Raw genomic sequence first — 19,231 nt, 5'->3', positions numbered from 1 at the left:
CAAAGGATCCAGAGGTAGCCTTCCAGGGAATCCCCCCAATTTGACAGAAAGGTCAGAGGGCGCACCTCATTGTATTGCCACTGGTCTTAACCAGCCATGATGGGCACAGGTCAAGAGAGCAAGTGGTAGACTTCACAGCTGCAAGTATTCTGTCCACGTCTGTCTGGGAAAGCAGATTGAAATAGTCTAACATACAACATAAAGACAACCAAGGGCCTCCAGTTCCTCTTCTGTATCAAAATTTGTTGAAATCACATGTCGGAGTGATAAAACTTTATCTGCAAAAAAGTTCACAAAAGACTCAGTGATAGTAGCCCCATCACTAGTCTTTTTAGCCCTTCAGAGATTAAGGTAAGGGATCAAATTATCCTAAATAATGTTGCTGGGCATAACCTAAGTGGATGCAATGGAGATACCATAGAATTGCTTCTTTGCATTTTTATGGAGGTACCATAGAATTGCTTCACTGCCATCTCATTGGATTTCATAAATGTCCTGTAAGATGTTCTTGGAGCTTCGTCATGTGTTTGCTGTCAAACTCTCTCTAGTTGTCTTAATTCTTGCTTTGTCTACAGTAGCTCCTCAGATTACCAAAGAGCTCGGTTGACATGAGAATGAAGATGTTGGGAAGCGATCTTATTGATAGCTTTTGAGAGCTCGACATGCCACTCTTCCACCAGCTCATAAAGGGAATTGTTGGAAGGTATCAGATTCCACAAATTATTCTAGAAACGAATAGAATCAATTAATCTCAATGGGTGGGCATAAATCTGTCCATCACATACACAGGGATCATATTGACACCCAGCTGGGCCTTCAGGACAAAGTGACCATGGCACCCAACCCATAGAGACCAGTTTCACATTCACCCCCATCCCAAAGATCAAGTCCATCATGTGACCTGTTTGATGCATGGGACTTGTACTAATTAGGGAGAGTCCCCATGCTGCCATGAAACACACTAGGTCTGTTGCCTGAAACAAAGAGGCCCAGTTCACATTAACACTAAAGTCCTCCAGAACAATCATCCTAGGTATCTCAAGGTCCTTTCCAACATGAGCTCTAGCAGGCTCGACAGACTGTCTACTGGTGTGCTAGGCAGCCAGTACACTATCAAGACAGCTAAACTCCCCACGGCATCCCATACCAGGCCCACATAATTAATGATGGCAATTATCAAGATGGGGATTGTTCTGAAGAATAAAGCCTCCAGATTGAGCATCGCTATTCCACCCCCCCCCCCCCAGCCCAACCCTTTATCCAGGACTGATGGAGGACAAGAAATCTGGAAGGTCAGTTCTTTCAGGGCGACCATCTTGCTCTCCTGCATCCTGGTTTTGATCATGCATGCCAGCTCCATGTTATATGTTGCAAAATGGTTCTGCAGTGTCATGGTCGTATTATTGATGGACCTGGTGCTGCACAGCATCAGTGTTGCAGAAGGGAATTTCCTAGCTGCACCACAGTCATCTCTTAGGATGGGACGAAGGCCAGAAGTGGGTTGGGTTTTACCACATGTTAGCTTCCTTCTCTCATAAAGCCTTCTTCCACCACCATACCACCCACACTCCATAACCACTGGGATTTCCAACCTTTGCTGGCCTCCCAAGGATAGGACATCAATTCCACCACTTTTGGCACAGTCACCACTTGGACTAATCTCATTTCCAATTACCCCCCAAAGCTGGTATTTTAACATGGGTGTGTGTGTGTGTGTGTGTGTGTGTGTGTGTGTGTGTGTGTGTGTGTGTGTGTGTGTGTGTGTGTGTGTGTGTAAAATTGAATCATTGTTGGAAGCTACCTTTTGTGAAGATTGAAGAGTCATGGTATACATATATCAAATAAAAACACGACTACATGTTTCTGCTGAATATTCCCACTCCTTCTTGTCTAATGACAAAAGTCCACAGGCTCTTTGGACTTTGGATCATCTAGTAAAGAGACTCAGGGTGCTGTTTTCACATTTTCATTTTAACCCCTATTTACATTGCTGCCATGACTTTGCATAAAATAATGTCGGAATAAACAGTATTTACATCCATTTATGAACTGTATGCAATTGCTGTTTGTGTTTCAAACCACACTGCTTTTTCTGTTCTCTGTGTTTATTTTTTGAATAGTGCCAACCTTTGTGCTATATTGATACACTGGTGTACCAATATAGTACTATATCAAAAACTGCATCTATTTTAAAAAGCCAGCATTTTTAATGAGTGGGGAGGGAGGAGGGAATGGGTGGGAAATAAGTGGGAAAGTCAAACAGCCGCACTTTCAGAAGTGCAGCGGAGATCTGAAACGTTACTCTGCAGTGATTCACAAGTGCTCCAGACATAAACAACAGGAGAAAAGGGGTTTCATAAAAACTGCCCCAACCCTGAATTACAAACAGGGCATGAATAGTTGTGTCTGAAATTATTTTTAAAAATCTGTTAGCAACTGGCAGCCAAAACAGTTTACATAAGCAGTATGAAAGGGCTCTCAGTCTTCATTCCTCCCTCCCCAAAATGAAGTATATACTTTCAAACTTTGCTTGAAAACCTGTTAAATCACAGTGATTTATAATCTTTTCACTGAATCTAATTTAGACATGAAACCAGGAAACTCCAAGTGTCCAGTTTCAGCAAAGATGCTAGACAGGCATCCCCATCACACACCCAATATTCAGTGCATGAAAAGTCCCTGCTTCCGCAAGGCAAGCACAACTCCCCAGGGTTGTTCCCCAGGGTTGTTCTGGGTAGGGCTGACAATTCCAAGTTTTCAAATTCTTGAAGATTTGTTGGTGGAGCCTGGGTTTGGCAGAGCAGGAAGGTTAGAGGGTTCAGCAGGAACGTGATGCCATAGAGTCAATCCCCACAAAGCTACCATTTTTCCCAAGGGAACTGATCTCTGTGGTCTGGAGATCAGTTATAATTCTGGAAAATATCCACACACGCCCAATCTGAAGGATGTCTACCCTTATTTAGTATCAGAAAATGTTGCAGGGAAAAGGGTGAATGGAGGGATGCAGTAGTCACTCCCTGCAGTATTTATTTATTTAGGTGGAGGAATGGAAGAGAAGGAACTACTTGTCCACCAGTGACTCTGTTGTGCATACTAAGAAAGTAAAATGGGAAAGGCCCAGTCCTTCCAGGGGTACATTGCTTCCACTGTCATAACCAGAGTAAGATGGTAGGTTGTGACTGCTGCTACTGCATAGTGGTAGATCTTCCTGTGGAGTGTTGGTATCTATGCAACAGTCCATACCCATGATAACCCATGGATAACTTACAGTAAGCTTCCAACTGCCTAAATGTAGCATTCTAATTAGCTAATGCGGAGGACCATGCAACCACTTAATGACCATTAAGGATTAATATATTCTCATAGATGTAAACAAGCAGGTATTATGCATTTCTAGAAAAATGAGAAGATACTTTGACTTCCAATAGTGCTGTTCAATGTAACAAGCAAATAAAGTAGCATAATGAATTATCACTGAAAACGGCAGTCTCTTCACACCATCTTTGCTAAACTTTTCTCCAGCCTTTTAGAGTTATTCCATACTTATTACATACTTTGCAGCTTAGTACCCAGATCTTACCTCATCAAGCACACCCATAGCTTGGGCAGCAGGACATGTGGCATGATACTACATCTGTCTGACCCACAATAAGCACATTCAGAGGAAAAAACCTTGAACTTTGGTGATGGAAACTGCATCTGATGGGAGGAAGAATTTAGCACAAATAGCCAATAAGGAGAACAAATGCTGTTGCATATTCCTAACATCTGCTTAGAACCTTTACAGGTACTCCTTCCCAGGCTACAGACAATGAAGGGAAGGAAAACCCTGTTTTCCCAATGAGCAGGAAAGGGGCAATGCACCCAACATAGGTCAACAAGGAAGCAGGAGTCCTACTCTTAAACTAAGACTTCTGCAAATATTGTCCACTGCCTCCTCTTGTACATACTTTGTGTTTTGCCCCAAGAATTCTGACTTTCACACTTATGATTTTATGATTAGCAAAATGAGCAGTGCCAAAGAGCTAGCAGATATGCTGGTATCCCAGTACCATGCTATTGCTACAATTCCATGTCAGGGTGATCTTCCCTTTTGCTGGTGGGGAATATAGGAAGCATAACTGCTATCTGAAATGACTACAAACCACCCACCTTGAAGTGTTACTGTTGCCCAAACACCCATGATGCCTGTTGTTTTGCAGCAGCAAAGCCTCACAGGTAGTGTTGCTAACCTGGCAGAGCCTGGAGATCTCTTGGAATTCAAAGTGATCTCTAGATGTCAGAGATTAGTTCCTCTGGAGAAAATGGTTGCTTTAGAGAGCAGACTGCAGGCCATTATACCATGCTGAGGTCCCTGCTCTCCCCAAACTCCACCCAGTCACCAGGCTCCACCTCCAAAATCTCCAAGAATTTTCCAACCAAGAGTTGGGAGCCCTGCATAGAGAAGCCCCAACAGGCAGTGCGGATACATTGAATTGCATCTGCCCGCATAGGATGGTAAATGTTGGCCCAGCAGTTAAGCTACATCTCTCTCACAGGAGCAACTCACCATCTGGTGATGACCCCCTCCAAGGTAGAGGGAATAACTGCATACCCTACCTGAGTGCCAATTGCAGAACTCCAGTGGTCATTTGTCCAGAACTTTACACATTGCTCTTATGATGTCTGTTTAGTTTCTGTGCAGCCATCCATCCAAGAGGAGAACAGGTCAGGGAGAACTGCATTGACAATATAATATCAACATCTTGCCAAGTAAATGGCTGCAGAAAGCAGTGCTGGCTGCTGTTTTGTTGGGTTGACAGCTCTCTTGTTCCATGTTATTGGCTGCTCCAACAGCTCTTTGGCCAACAAGTTGCCACTTTCATGGCAATGCAGTGATTTCAACAGCTTTATTATCACTCTGTAGACTGTCACAGTAGCTCGCAAAGGCATGGGAACCCTTTCAGAAAGAGGGAGTTGGCCACCTCTGCCATCTGACTTAGCTGTAGTTTCTGATACTGTGGCTGTTCTACAGCAGAATGTGTGGCTTGTTCTGCAGCAGTTTCCCTGTTGGTTGGGGGTTCAGTAAAGTAGAGTTGCTTCCTACCTTCTGCTCATTCCTTACTTCAGTTGTTTTCAGCATTCAGTTCACACTGGGAAGGGGTTTCATCCCTGACAGCATCTTATTGACCATGTAGTCTGCATAAGAGATCAGGTAGGGATGTTCATAGTACAAAAGTTACTGAGGTGATTATGAATGGGCAGTTAATGAGTCCTTTCAGGCAGAACTTAACAGAAATAATGGGTGTGTGGAGCAGGCAATCAGCATCTGCTGGTGTTTGGTGTCACTCACTGCATTATGTTTGAGGCTGTCCCCATGTGGAAATCGAAACAGAAGCCTTGAGTATGCTTCTCCTGTGTCATTCTAGTATGTTGTGTTTGTTTCAGCAGTTTTCACTACCTGGTTCCATATAGTTGGTGTTGATCACAGGGCTGCAGCAGCGTGTTTCTTAGCATATGCTGTTCCTTTTTCCTGTGCACCCAGTAGGGTGAGTGGTTAAGGATCTGTTCTCTGGTGTGCGATCTGTGGACTCAAATCAAGCTTCTGCTTCACATTTTGTTAGTGGTTGGCAAAACATGAGCACTGTCTTCTGGCTAGAATACTTCTTATTGGTAATCAAACCCATGTTTTCTTTACCCTATGGATGATGGGATAACCTTTGCAGCTGTGATTCCCATTGCCTGGCAAAATGGCAGTACTTCTGCATCCCACCCTGAATGTGATCAAGACCCTTGACAGGAGGGGTCTTCGGTGATCTGCCATGGTTGCTTGTACTGGGTCTTGAACCCAAATTTGCAGAGATCATTGGCATTCTTAATTCCAGACTGCTTGTATTATTGACCTCCTTGGAGTAGAGAAGCCAACAGCTCTGTTCTCCCTGCCTTCTGGCACTCCCCATAGTAGCCAGACAAGGTCAGGCAACCATATCTCTTTGGCAGATGGCAGTGTGCTGCATCAGTGTGTTCTAATAGTGGAGCCATTGATGGCCAACAGCTCTATGATTGTTGGGTGATGACAGGTTTGCTATAGCCTCTCACACTATCATTATGGTGTCCCTGGATTATCCAGGGGTATTTGTGTTGATTATTTGATTTCTGAAGAATAGCAGTAGGATGTTGGCTAGTGCTAGTAGTGTCACAGCATGGCTGTGCAAGAAGACTGCACCAGCAATATTGGGATCTTAAGAGGGGGTAGTAAATTACTCAGATCAAGTCTTGGAAGTTTCTGAGAATGCTTGTTTATTTATGTTTTTATTTTTCAACATTTATATGCTGTCTCTCCAGAAAAAAACTGAATCAAGGTGGCTTACAAAGCAAAACCTGATAAAATCATGAAGCAGCAAAGTCATTAAAATTAACACACTATTAAAAGCAAATGTTAAAAACCTTGCTAGAACATAAAAACAATGTAAAACATGCAGCAGTCTAAAATGATCCTTGTAAAACAGTTGTTGGGTTAGAAGCAGACTGTAAAGACAATTTTAAAAGATCAAATCTCTTAGTTAAAAGCCTGGACAAAAATAAATGTTTTGGCCTGATGCCTAAAAGAAAGCAGTGTGGTGGCTGGCTCAGGTCTCTGTACTTGGAGATGGGATTAAATGCACTTACAGAACCATTTTTTTCTGCCATGACAGAGTCTCTGATTCAATCAGGGTTGAACTTCTTGCTGGTATGGGATTCAGTCCAGTGAGCTGGCTGAGGAAGAAAGAGACCGGTTTTAATTTTGAATCTGATCTGATCAAATTTAGCAACAATCAGGGTTTATTATGCTTTATTTGCATCATGTTGTTCGTTCGTTTGTTTGTAATATGACATTGGACCAAAGAGTCATGAATACAAATGCCTATAGGGTGAGTAATTAAGCAAGCAAACATCCTCTGATGTATATTAATAATAAGCACCCACAATTCCAGAATACAAAAGTATGATAATTCCATATCATAAATCAAAAGACAAAACTAGTTATTGATTTTATTTCCCATTTCTCTTTGGCGGAATCCAAAGTAGCTTACATAGGGTGCCAAGAAAGTCTCTCATATAGGCCCTGTTTAAATCCAAAACTGCTGAACTGTAGCCAGATGGCTGATCCATGTTTCATCCAACCATGCCTTGAAAGCTGGTATCACTCACAAGATTAATAAACTGCACATCTGGACCTTTAAAACAATAAGAATTCCAGTTGCACCCCATGGTTTCTTATGGAGCCAGAGCTTGAAAATTCTATGGCTTCCTATAGTAGTTCTCCAATGAAAGTGTTTAGAACTGCAGTATAAGTTGCAGGACCAACAGGCAGACCTTCTACAGGTTCTCTTCCTTCTTCTTAGCTGCCAACCATGGGCCTTTCCCCACTTAACGTAAGCCCCGCGCTACTTGAGGAGAGTAGCGCGGGGTTCCTCCTCCCTCCCCACGGCAGGGGCGGCCACAGCGCAGCCGCTTCCGGACAGCTGTCAGGCTGTCCGGCTCTTAGCACACGGGCATCCCAGGCACTCTTCCAACGGCGCCTTTTGACGTGACCCTTCCCAAGACATTGGAGAGCTGGGTCATGGGGATCGCTTCAAGGCAGTGCTTGGGATGTCAGCTGGTGGACTGAGAGCAGCAGCGGCATCAGGGGGGGATGGAAGGGAGTGGGGAAAGGCCCCATGTCTGTTTTACAAGCTATTGTGGTCAGGTATGTAATTAGTAAGAAGCTTATATGCAGTTGTGGTACAGAGGCATTTGCATACAAATGGAGTTTTTCTCTTTCATCCTTGGACCATGTCTCAAGGAAGCATAAACTGTTATTTAAAAAACAAACAAAACAGCAAGCTACAATAAGCCACTGAAGGAATATATTCAGGTATTCTTAAAGGAGCTTACAGACCAATCAAGTGGGATTAGTTTTGTTTGGTAGAATATGTGACATAAATAGCATACAGGACTCAAAATATTTTTAGGTCTTTTAACAGCCCAATCCAGATGGGGGGGCATATGGGCTGTGGGAGCAGTGCTGGGCTGACACATTTGCCCCTCCACTAGCATAAGGGGCACCCCCACTGGTCAAGAGGGCAAAGACGCCAGAGCCTGTGCACTCCACGACTAGGAAGTGGGTGCCGTTCCGTCAACCCCAGAAGTGGGTGCTGCTATGGAGGAAAACTAGCCAATGGATGCCAATGCTGGGGGAGTTGATCAGGGTGTATAAAGATTACTAACAGTGCAATCCTAAGCAGAGTCTAACCCTTCTGTCCATTAACTTCAGTGGGAATAGAAGGATATAACTCAGCTCATGACTTTCTCCTGACAGAGTAATGTTTGCAAAAACCCATATTACTTCTCCACAAATGGAGTTTCAAACATTTTTTTTAAATGATATAAAAGCAGACCATGGAATTCCCATTCTGAGGTAAACTGTCTGGACCACACATGTTTATTCCATTTTTAAAAATCATATATCCTTATCCAAAGTCATGCAAAACAAGCAAATAATGAGTCAGGTTGCAACAACACAAGCATAACTTCATGAGCATGGTCCCAATGTTCTGGAACTGACATACAGCAATGCTGCTGTTGTGGAGATCTATGCAGACATCACTCTTTGTTCTGTTTTCTGGGGTGGTGCTTTTCGTAACCAAAGTTGGCAAAACTGCAAATAGACAGCAGGCCTATGCAATCAGATTTCGAGAGCAGGGTAACTGTATGCAGCGGGATACCTTTCAGTTTGAGTAGAATCTGAAATGGCTTATGCTGCCGATCCATCTTGCTTGGTACTTTCTCTGTGCTGGTGGGGGGGGCAAAAGAGCAAGTTATTTGGTAATTTGCTTGGTACTCTGCTTTGGCGAGGTAAATTTGTGATTGAACCACCAGGGGCGCTTCCACATGCAAAGCCAGATGCAATCTATTAAGCAGTGGCATTATGCTTACCTAGGGACAAGTGGGTACCTTGTCCCCAGGGCGAATTCAAGCACTCTTCTGGTCACATGGGGAGCATAAAAATCGCCCCCCCCACATGACTTATTCAGGAAGTCCTGCTGCCTTTGTCTTTTTTTTCTTTTACATGCCTGCTACCCCCTTCAGGTGGCTTCCAGTCGAGGCATGCAAAAACAACGAGTCCTGCTGCCTCCAAGCACCCTCAACTCCCCCTCCCTTCCTTTCCCCCCGACTGGTGACATGGGTGGGTATGAGAGCACCAGCAGTGGGGGACAGAGCCTGGGGGGCATCCCGGACACAATTTGTCTCTGGGCGCCGTTTACCCCCAGTACGCCTCTGCTATTAAGCTATCATTCACCCTGAAGATGCAGCCTTTCTCACTCCTGAAGGTTGTAGCACTATCAGAAAAAAAACCCTCCTCTGCAACATTGTTAAAAGATACAGGAATTCTGTCCTTTTTTTATATCTCATTACCCTTTTAGAGCATAACCTCCTAAAAATACGTCAGCAATACGACTCCTGCCAAAACATTGGCTGTACCAACAGACACAGCTCATTTCCCTGCCTAGAAGTTCAGTGCTACCAGTATCACAATACAGGATCTTTCCTATGTGGTTTATGAGCTGCCTCAGGGCACTGCTATCCTGCATGAAAATGGAGAATCTGCCTTCCATATCTTTGTTGTTGAGTACTTTGGTTAGCAGAGGCGCTATAAGGCATAACGTCAAAAAACAGCTTTGAAGGACTGTAGCCCAGAAAATCAATGTTGGCAGTTATATATAGACTGACTGGAAGAGTACTCTAAAAGAGACAACTTAGCATCTCTATCTGTATAACAAAGCTTGGTTTGCAAATATATTTAGGATCTTTCACAGCATATGGAAACCTGGAGTTTGGGACATAACAGTCTAAGAACCAAACTAGGCAATACATTTTTTAATAAGTCAGATTTAGGTTCACAGAATTCAACTTGCTTTACCTACAGTCACACAACAGGGACAGGGTATACTGTTTTCAAAGCCCATAGGGGGCTTGTGTCCACAGTGTGGAAAAAAGGAGGGGTGCCTGCCTTTCCCCTCAGCCCATTTTTCTGAGCCAGACCAGCTCCTGGGGAAGGAGTTATTTTCCTCATTTTGAAGTAACCATGTTTCAATCAAAGAAAAAAAAATCAAACACTTTGCAGTCAAATAATCTCCATTTATGCATAAACATGCCTTTGAGGTATATATTTTACAACATTTGTTTAATTCAGGTCACTGGGATAACATTGGCCATGCCTTCTGGTACTCCTCTCTCATCTGCACTTAGGTCATTTTACAAGACAGACTGCCTTATCCAAGAATTGAGGTGACTTGGGAGGCACTGCTATCATTCCCCTCCACTGCCTCCAGAAGGCTTTCAGGCAAAGAGGAGACAGGAAGACAAAAACAAAAAATCAGACTTATGACACTCTTTTGGGTGGTGTAAGTCAAGGGTGCTGGCTGGGGTGCTCATGGTGCAAAAGACCAGATGGAAGCCACCTAATGTGTGCTCTGTGTCCCCTGAAATGCCCTGGCCCACACCCTCCCCTGTGCTGGCATCTCATGTGATGGCTCTGACTTCAAAGTTTTACTGCTGGGGAGCTGGGGAGCAGCTGATTGCTGGCATGGTTTTTCTCTGTGCTGGTGGGGGCAAACAAGTTAGCCCGAGGCTGCGCCACTCCCCAAACCTGTTTCGGCCCTTCAGGGATTCAATTGTAAATGCCATTTGTTTTGTAAGAAGGCATTTTCTGTGGTGAGATCTTTCCCCAGGAAATTTGTTGGGGCTTAATCTCTTTTATCATTCAGGAGATTAGTTGAAACTTCCTAATTCTAGTGATCTTTTGGTTCAGCTAGCAAGATATTGATGAGTTTGGGGTTTGAGTTGTTTCAGCAGCTAGAATCCAAGTAACTACTTTAGGAACAGCCTGAACATTCTGTGGAAAGAAATTATAAGAAAGAAGAAAGGCAAAGATAAGAGGAGGAGGGGACTTTCAGTAGATAATACTGTCTGCGAAGAAACAATAAGGGAGGTAGAAAGAGCATGGAAGGGAGAAGGCAAAGATCAATCAAAACGTTTCACTACGTGGTCTATAGGATGTATTTTGTATAGCCTGCAAAACAAACTCTGATGTAAATAATGGAATTCATTTGCACCAGATATAAAGAATTACAATTGAGGCATTGTAAGATTTTGCCCTGGAAGAATTGGGCATGATTAGCACATTGTATTACACTCTTTATGAGGACATGACTTAGTGTGGAGGACCTAAGTGTCAATATAAACAACTCTTCAACAATTAGTCTAAGTCATTAAAAAAAGTGTTATAATTGCAATTTGTAGCCTGGTAGATATACCCTGTATTCCTGTATTACTTTGGACCACTAAGAAAGGCCATGTTTTTAAGGGTCAAAAAAGTATCCCAGAGGACCTTTCTGTGTACTGTAATTGTGATATTGTATGTATTAGGTTGGCTATTATGGACCTTTCACAAGTGTAGATTATTTTAATATGTAATAAATACATACATGTTTTTGATATTTATATTTAGTGGACCCTTGAACAATTTCTTGACATCTTAGGTACTTAATGATCATTGAAACAGACCATGTACTGGAAGTTAAAATAATTTTGGTGTCCTGGAACTTGCATCTTTAGAGAAAACAACATTTAAGAGGTGGGAATATTTCTGTCTTTAGTCACATGTGTGGGGTGGAGATAAGTGGAAGAGGTAAAATGATATTAACTATACAGTGTGCAAACTTAGCAACCAACAGTGTAATCTGCTCATCCATACCAGTTATCAATATGGAGACAATGGATTTCCTATCTCTTTCTGGAAGGTTTTTCAGTATTGGGCTAATAAAGTTTTCACATTCTGATGCCAGGATCTTACAACTGAAAATGAAATGTTCCATTGTTTGGATAACCCCCTCTTGGCAAATACAAATACATTCAGTTCCTGGTTTCCCCTTGAACATCCAAATAATATATCTGTTGGGAGAGTTTCATGTCTTAATAATATCTTCTAAATTCCATATAATCAAGATATTTCACATATGTGGCTAACTTTAATTCATGTAAAGTATCAAGATCAAACTTGAGACATTCAATTTTATTTTTATTGTGAGACCTCTCAGTATTTAAGACTCTTTGTACAATTATAAATTTAGCCAATTTATTTATTACAGCTATTGATTTGCTTGAAAATCCATGTTTCCAGTTTAGTAATATCTTTACTAATTCCATAAACTATTCCCGTGGAGGGACCCCATATCCTAAGCCAACAGTATATTGCTGTTAGCCATACCTTAGCTTACACTGATAATATTCCCACTTCCAGCCTAATAACCACATTTATTATATATGGAGGGGCTTGAAAAACTGACCTTAAAAATTTCACCTGAGTTCATTCCACCATTCGCATGTTGTGACCAATGCAAAGAGCGGTGCCATACATCAACTGGTTTCGTGATTTTGCCTTATACAGCTTTAGGACTGCTTCAATATTTCTGGCACCCTTCTTCCAAAATAAATCTTCTGATAGCACTTATAATCAGTTCAGCCTTGGCTGATACATTACTTAAGTGCAGATTAAAATTGCCATTGTCTTGGAATATTACTCCTAAATAGTTACAGGATCGAACTTGTTCCAGATTGATCGAATCCATTTGCCATTTATGTAATGTCTTCTTTTTATCACAGGCTATTATTTTAGTTTTTTCATAGTTAATTATCAAGTCATTTTTTTGACAGTAGCTGCAAAAGCATTTCAGGCCCTTTTCAATCCAATAGGAGTCCTTGACAGCAGGACAGTATTGTCAGCATAAAGTAGTGTTGAGATGTGACAATCTGCTAGCTTAAGCTAATGAAAATCCTGGCTACGCATGAACGGTATAAGGTCATTTAAATAAAGATTAAATGGGAGAGGCGCTACCTTGCATTACCCCCCTCTTAGTAAGGATGGAATCTGTTATATGTCCTTGTGAATCACGTCTAACTTTTATGTAAGTATTATGATAGAAAGCCTTAATTAGCATTAATAATGTTTTATCTATGTTGATAGTTTTTAATTTACTCCATAATTTTGTTCTGGAGATCATGTCAAAAGCTGACTAAATCAATAAAGGCCAGGTACAAGGAGGTCAATCCCTTTCTAGGATATCTGGCAATTAGATGGTTTACTACCAGGCAATGGTCAAAGCAGCTCCTGCCTTCCCTAAATCCAGCCTGATCATCATCAAGGACTCGCTCAGTATTCATCCAATCATTCAATTTCCAAAGGAGATGTTTTGCATATAATTTACTTACTACACTTAATAGACTTGTCAGTCTATAATTAATTGGTGCATTTCTATTCTCCTTTTTAAAAAATTGGGACTATAATAGCTGTTTCCCAAGAGTTGCAAACAACGCAGAAAGGATCTTAGACCACCAGGTCTTATGTTTTTTCAGGACATCAGTTGTAATTAGATCTGCATCTAAGGTTTTACCACTTTTCAAAGAGTCAATCAACTTACAAATTTCTGATGGTGAAACCAGAGGCCAAATTGGGATATCCCTCTGATCCATCCCAACTAGAGGGGCATCACCTATTGAGGATTATAGAAAGCTCAAATATTGTTCCCATAGGGCAGGGGTGATGTAACCACTCAAATTGTTAGTACAATCCCCATTTACACCGGAGGTAAGTTTCCAAAATAATGCATGGTTCTTGTTTTTAACTGCTAAGTTTAATAGACTGCAATCCTACTATAAGGCTTCCATTTCTTTCTTTTTAATTATTGCTTTATATAGACATTTTTGTATGCATGGTTGTAACTACATTTTTTCTTTTCATAAATTAGCTTATCATACATTTTAATACACGTATCCTCATCGTTAACTCACTTATTCCAATAACCAAATTTTCCCCCAAACCAACTTCAACACATTTCATGATTTCTTTATCCAGCTCTTCTTCCCATTTTATTCTACAATATTTATTTTCATAATTTAACTCCAATATAAATCTTTCTTTAATATAAATATTGTGGTTAGATAAATTAACTTTCAACATGATCACTATCATAATATGTGGAAGCTTTTAAAATACTCAATATATTTTAAACATGTACTCAAATTTATTATAATCAATAAAACTATGTCTTTCACCAGCCATCTGTTTATTTATTTATTATTCAAATTTAATATACCGCCCTATCCCCAAAGGGTTCTGGGCGGTGTACAAATCAATAAAACAAAGTCACAATAAAATTCCAATTAAAACATCAGATTTTAACACCTTGGAATAGGTTAACAAATTTTATCAACCTTATTCCCACATAATTATAAACCAGGTATTTTGAATATCTTTTTAGGAGCATATTTCTATCATTTTAAAAAAATCTTTTAAAAAAGATTCATGTGCATCTTCACAGTTTCCCATTTTTGCATTAAAATGCCCTCCAATTAATAGAAGGGATGTTGGATATTTCTTAATTAGGTATTGCGCATATTCCTCTGATCCAACCCAATTCTGTTCAGTTTGCTCTTTTATTAGCCAACTAATCTGTTAAAAATTTTATATAACTGCCATAGCTAACTGAAGAAAGGAACCTAAGAAAGGTTTGAAATTCATCAGGGGGTGGGTGGGTGGGTTGAATAATCCAGGATTCTTGTATCAAGATCACATTAAATTTAATCAAATATTTACAGATATTCAGATCTAAGCTTCCAACCTATTACATTCCCAGACACAAGTGTTATGTCCCTTGATTGAGGTATCTGATCAGCCATTCTATATTTTAGCCAACAACTTGAGATCTTATCTAATAACCCCTGATCATCTGCATAAATACATCCATTGGTTTGATAACTCTTTTTTTGATTTATTTCTACCACTGCTGTGATTAGCACTTTGGTTGGTATATGCCCTCCTGGAAGTGGGTTCTTGTTGTCCAGATCAGTGGATTCGGAAGACAACTGCAATACTTCAGACAGCTTTTCTCACCATTTACATCAATGTGACTGTTAATAGTATCTTGGGGTATCCATTTATCCAGTTCCCACATGTATACCTGTTCCATAATAAGTTACTAGTGACTTATTTTCATTATTCAGTCTTTCAGGCAAGAGATTTTGAGTAATGAAGTATTCTTGTTTATGGCCTTTTGTATCATCTACCTGCTGTATTATTTGTGGTTTTTCTAGAACATTTAGATCTTGAGTCTTCCTACTCTTTATCAAATCCAACTTTAATAATTCATCAATGATTTTTCCTGTTCTTCCGTCAGTGGAGCTAAAAAGGATTCGTTAAGATTGTCCTCCAAAGCTTGATTATTAATAGCATCATTAATATTAGTATCCTCCTTTCTGATGTTTACAGTAGGAGCATCTGCCAACTGAATAAGTTCAATGGTACACACATTTTCAGAGTCATTTTTCATGGTATGTTGAGTCAAGCTTGTCTTATCAACCCATGGTCCCTATTTCTCTGGTGTATTACTGCTTTGGGGATAAGTGGACCTACATGAGTGTTCCTAAACACTCTGTAGGGAAAAATACTTTTAGTTGCTAAGTAAGCTCTTTTCCGTAATAGTAACATGGGAGTTTCCTTAGAACAGAATGTGAATAAAAATCTCAGTTCCTGGCTATTGTAGTCTACTCTTTGTACCGATAGCAGATTAGCATAGCAAAATCCATAACCCAGAAGCATCTTTAAGTATCTTTTTTGCTAAATATGCATTCTCCAATCAGGAATTGCACCCGGTGTCTGCAGGCAGTCAAACAGATTTTATTAGGTTGTAGTATCAGGTTGCTAGGTTTATCCAACCTCCCATTTTGATATAGGAGACTATAGCTTTCCTTGTTCACAGTTTCTTCCTGATGTTATGTCTGCTTCTGCATTTTTATCTCTACTCTCAGGTCCCTCAAGGAGTTTGCTATTTTACTCAATTCATCACGGAGAAACTTCAGTTCTTTAAACATATATTCAGTAGTGATAGTAAGAGATAAAGCAGATGAGTCATTATTACAAGGCACAGGTTTCCCTACTAATTTCTCTATCTGCTCTCTGCCATTTCATCCACACCCTTATTGTTCTCTCTGAGCAACTCACCAGCATTCTCTGCAGCTCTTGTGACCTTTGCTGGGTTATTATCAAATTCTTCTGATAATATCTCTTCTTCAGCCAAAACTTCAAAGTGATTTTCTGATGGGATTTGAAAGAAATCTGTCACTTTTGTTTGCTTTGCAGATGGCAATTCATTATCATCCATCTCCAACTTCAGCTCCCGAGTTTGCTTTTTACAACCAATAATTAAAGAAGATATCACCAGGAACAAAAAAGGGAAGGAGGAATGTAAAAGCTTCCAAAATATCTCAGTAGACAAACAGTCACCAAGATATTAGAATTATAAAATTACAAGCCTCGGCAGGGCAATCTTCAAATTGTCTCCATGCCAGAAGCTGGAGCTGAACTCTCTCAGTCCCACCTATCTCACAAGGTTCTGGTGGTGGGCCTGCGTTATTGCAGAACAATGCGTCCAGAAAATGTGGTTCTTTGTGTGTGTGGGGGGGGGGGTAGGTTACATGTTTCTTTTCCTTCAAATAATAGCACCTGCCCCAGGAGTTGTTTCAGCTTCCATTTTGCGTTGGTAGTTTCCAACAGTAGAAATGGAGGCTGAGACATTGTCAGCTCAAAATGTAACTGTGCAGTAATGCTACACTGCCTTCACAAAAGAAAAAAAGGGAGGGTTGCTCTTCTACATCATGGATGATACCCCACCATCATCAGGAATAATACATTTTCAGCTGTAGCATCTCTTATCAATGCAACTGAAGAAATAAGGGTGGGTCCCCAAAACAACAGGGGACACATGTGGTAAGCTTTTCATTTGGACAGTGCCAATTTTTCAAGTCCCAATTGACTGAAATTAAGCCAAGAACAGAACACTTTTCCACATTGGCTGAGTTCAGACAAATTTGAGCTTAAATGAAGGCATCCAGAAGCCTTCCACTGCATTCCATTTATGTGAAGATCGAAATATGGTGTTGATCAGTTTAGCAACAATTGCATTCCTACCTGTGGCATCTGATTACAGCCAACATCACATTCAGTTAATTGGAGAACCAGCATGGTGTACTGGCTAGTGTTGGACTTGGAGAATCAGATTCAAATCTTTCTTCAATGGAAGCTCACCTTGGACTCATGACTCTTCCTCAGCCTATCGTACCTCACGGAGGGAGGATGGATGTTGAAAGCCACTTTGGGCTCTCATTAGCAACAAGAAAAGAATCTAAAATGAATAAATGATTTCCTGCAAAAGTGCTGCTTTTTGTCACTGTCTCTCCTCATTTGATATTCATACTCCCAATTATTTCCTGCGGTAACACTTTAGATAAGTTCTTATGATACAAGAAAGGAAGCCTTGCTGGACCAGGCCAAAAGGTCCAGCATTCTGTTTCAAACACTGCTGGTAAAGGGGTGCTCAGAATAGTCATTTGGATTCAAACAAGAGGGAACAAAGGGCCCAAAGAGGCATTTGGCTCTCCAGGAAAGGCAGATATAATAGGCATAGTGCATTGAATCTGACATGCCAAAATGGTAAGCATGAAGCCTCACTCTCACAGATAACTTAGCAATTGCAAAGCAACAGCAATACAGAGCATGAGGGACAACACTGACCTCTCTCACGCACACAAAACAAAAGCCTTGTTGTATTTTATTAAAATCAATCACAATAACAGAACTCATTGTGCAAACTTTCACATAAAATTCTTCATCAGGCCACTTTTTTTTTAAAAAAAAGACTTTCTAGGCCATGTCTCCTTGACATCTACCTTTTTCAGTTGGCTAAATTCCCTCCCCCATTTTTGTCCAGCTTGATGAAGTTCTTGAGAACTGTAAAGCACAAACAATATGTTGTGTTATGTTGCTAAGTGTCAATGCAGTTATTTATTTAAAACCCAGTCTCTCCATGAAATAAAGTTTCTTAACAGAAACAGAAGAATGATGGTACTTCATACTTTTATGGAATCGCTCCTGAACAGAGGAACAACAGTTCAAATGCTGTGGCTAGGCAATAAATCTATTGGTGCAATACTCTGGCAGCATGAGTAATGCTAATTCGTCAACTTGCCTGTCACTTAAATTTTGCATTGTCTCTTTCTGGCTGTTCCACACAGTTTACCAGAGTTTGATGCTGTTGGGATTTTTGTCACTTTTCCTGATTCTCCACAGCATCTTGGTTAGGCCTGTACACTCCAGGTTGAGAAAATTGTGGAGATTTGAAGGGGGGACCAAGGAAGGCAGGGTTTGGAGAAGAGTGGGACCTCAGCACAGTATGATATAGAATCCCCCCCCCCTTCAAAGCAGCCTGGATAACTAATTTCTGTAGTCTATAAATCAGTTGTAATTATGAGTCCCCCAGGCCCTACTTGGAGGTTGGCAGCCTTGGTAAACGTGTGCTGATTCCCAAGGTTTCCTTGGCTGTCTTCAATGTTTTCCAACTATAAAGTTTTCAGAGAGACTGCAACCAAAAACTGGATGGTTGCCGTGTGAGTGAGAAAATTTTGATTTTCCACCCACATTGCAACCACTGTCAATACCCCTGTCTCTGAGGTGGCCATTATCTCCCCATGCCATCAGGGGGCTTTTCAAAAACTGGCAAGTAAATATCATTATCACAATGTGTGGAACTGAAACAGAATCAATGAGGTGCCAGAATACAAAGAATTAAAGATATTCTTATATTCAAATGTTGTTAATTTCAGTAAGTGACAATAACAACAAAGATGTGTGGGCTCAGATTTTGATTAGTTCCTATTTAAACATGCACCTCGAACAGCCAGTCAGATTTGCCTATGGAGATTTTAAACAGGGCATGAAAGCAATACTCCTCATTGGTTATTTGTCCTAGGCATTTTTGTATTCAGAGACAGCAATCCTAAATAGGTCAGAAAATACCCATTCTATTCAACAGGGTTTATTCCCAGGGAAGTACTCTTACAATTACACCTATGCTGTCTGGCGTATTCAAAAGTACACAGTATTTCCATTTAGGTCATTCCATTCATGTTTAACTTACACTGTAGAGCAGTTTGCATCACTGTACAGTTTTTGCATCACTAAGTGCCGTGCCCACCCCGTCATCTACTCTTCAAATGAAGATGGCAAGGAGTTCCAGGCCCAGAATACTGGGAAGTTCTTGGACAAATGTAGGTGGGTATCTGTCCTTCAGAAACCCTTCATTTGCACTCTAATCCACAGCTTCCACTTGTCTTCTTC

The sequence above is a fragment of the Sphaerodactylus townsendi genome, linkage group LG01, assembly GCF_021028975.2.
Source record: "Sphaerodactylus townsendi isolate TG3544 linkage group LG01, MPM_Stown_v2.3, whole genome shotgun sequence".
Lineage (NCBI taxonomy): Eukaryota > Metazoa > Chordata > Lepidosauria > Squamata > Sphaerodactylidae > Sphaerodactylus > Sphaerodactylus townsendi.
The sequence above is the reverse complement of the archived record's forward strand: the minus strand, read 5'-3'. Positions refer to the sequence as shown.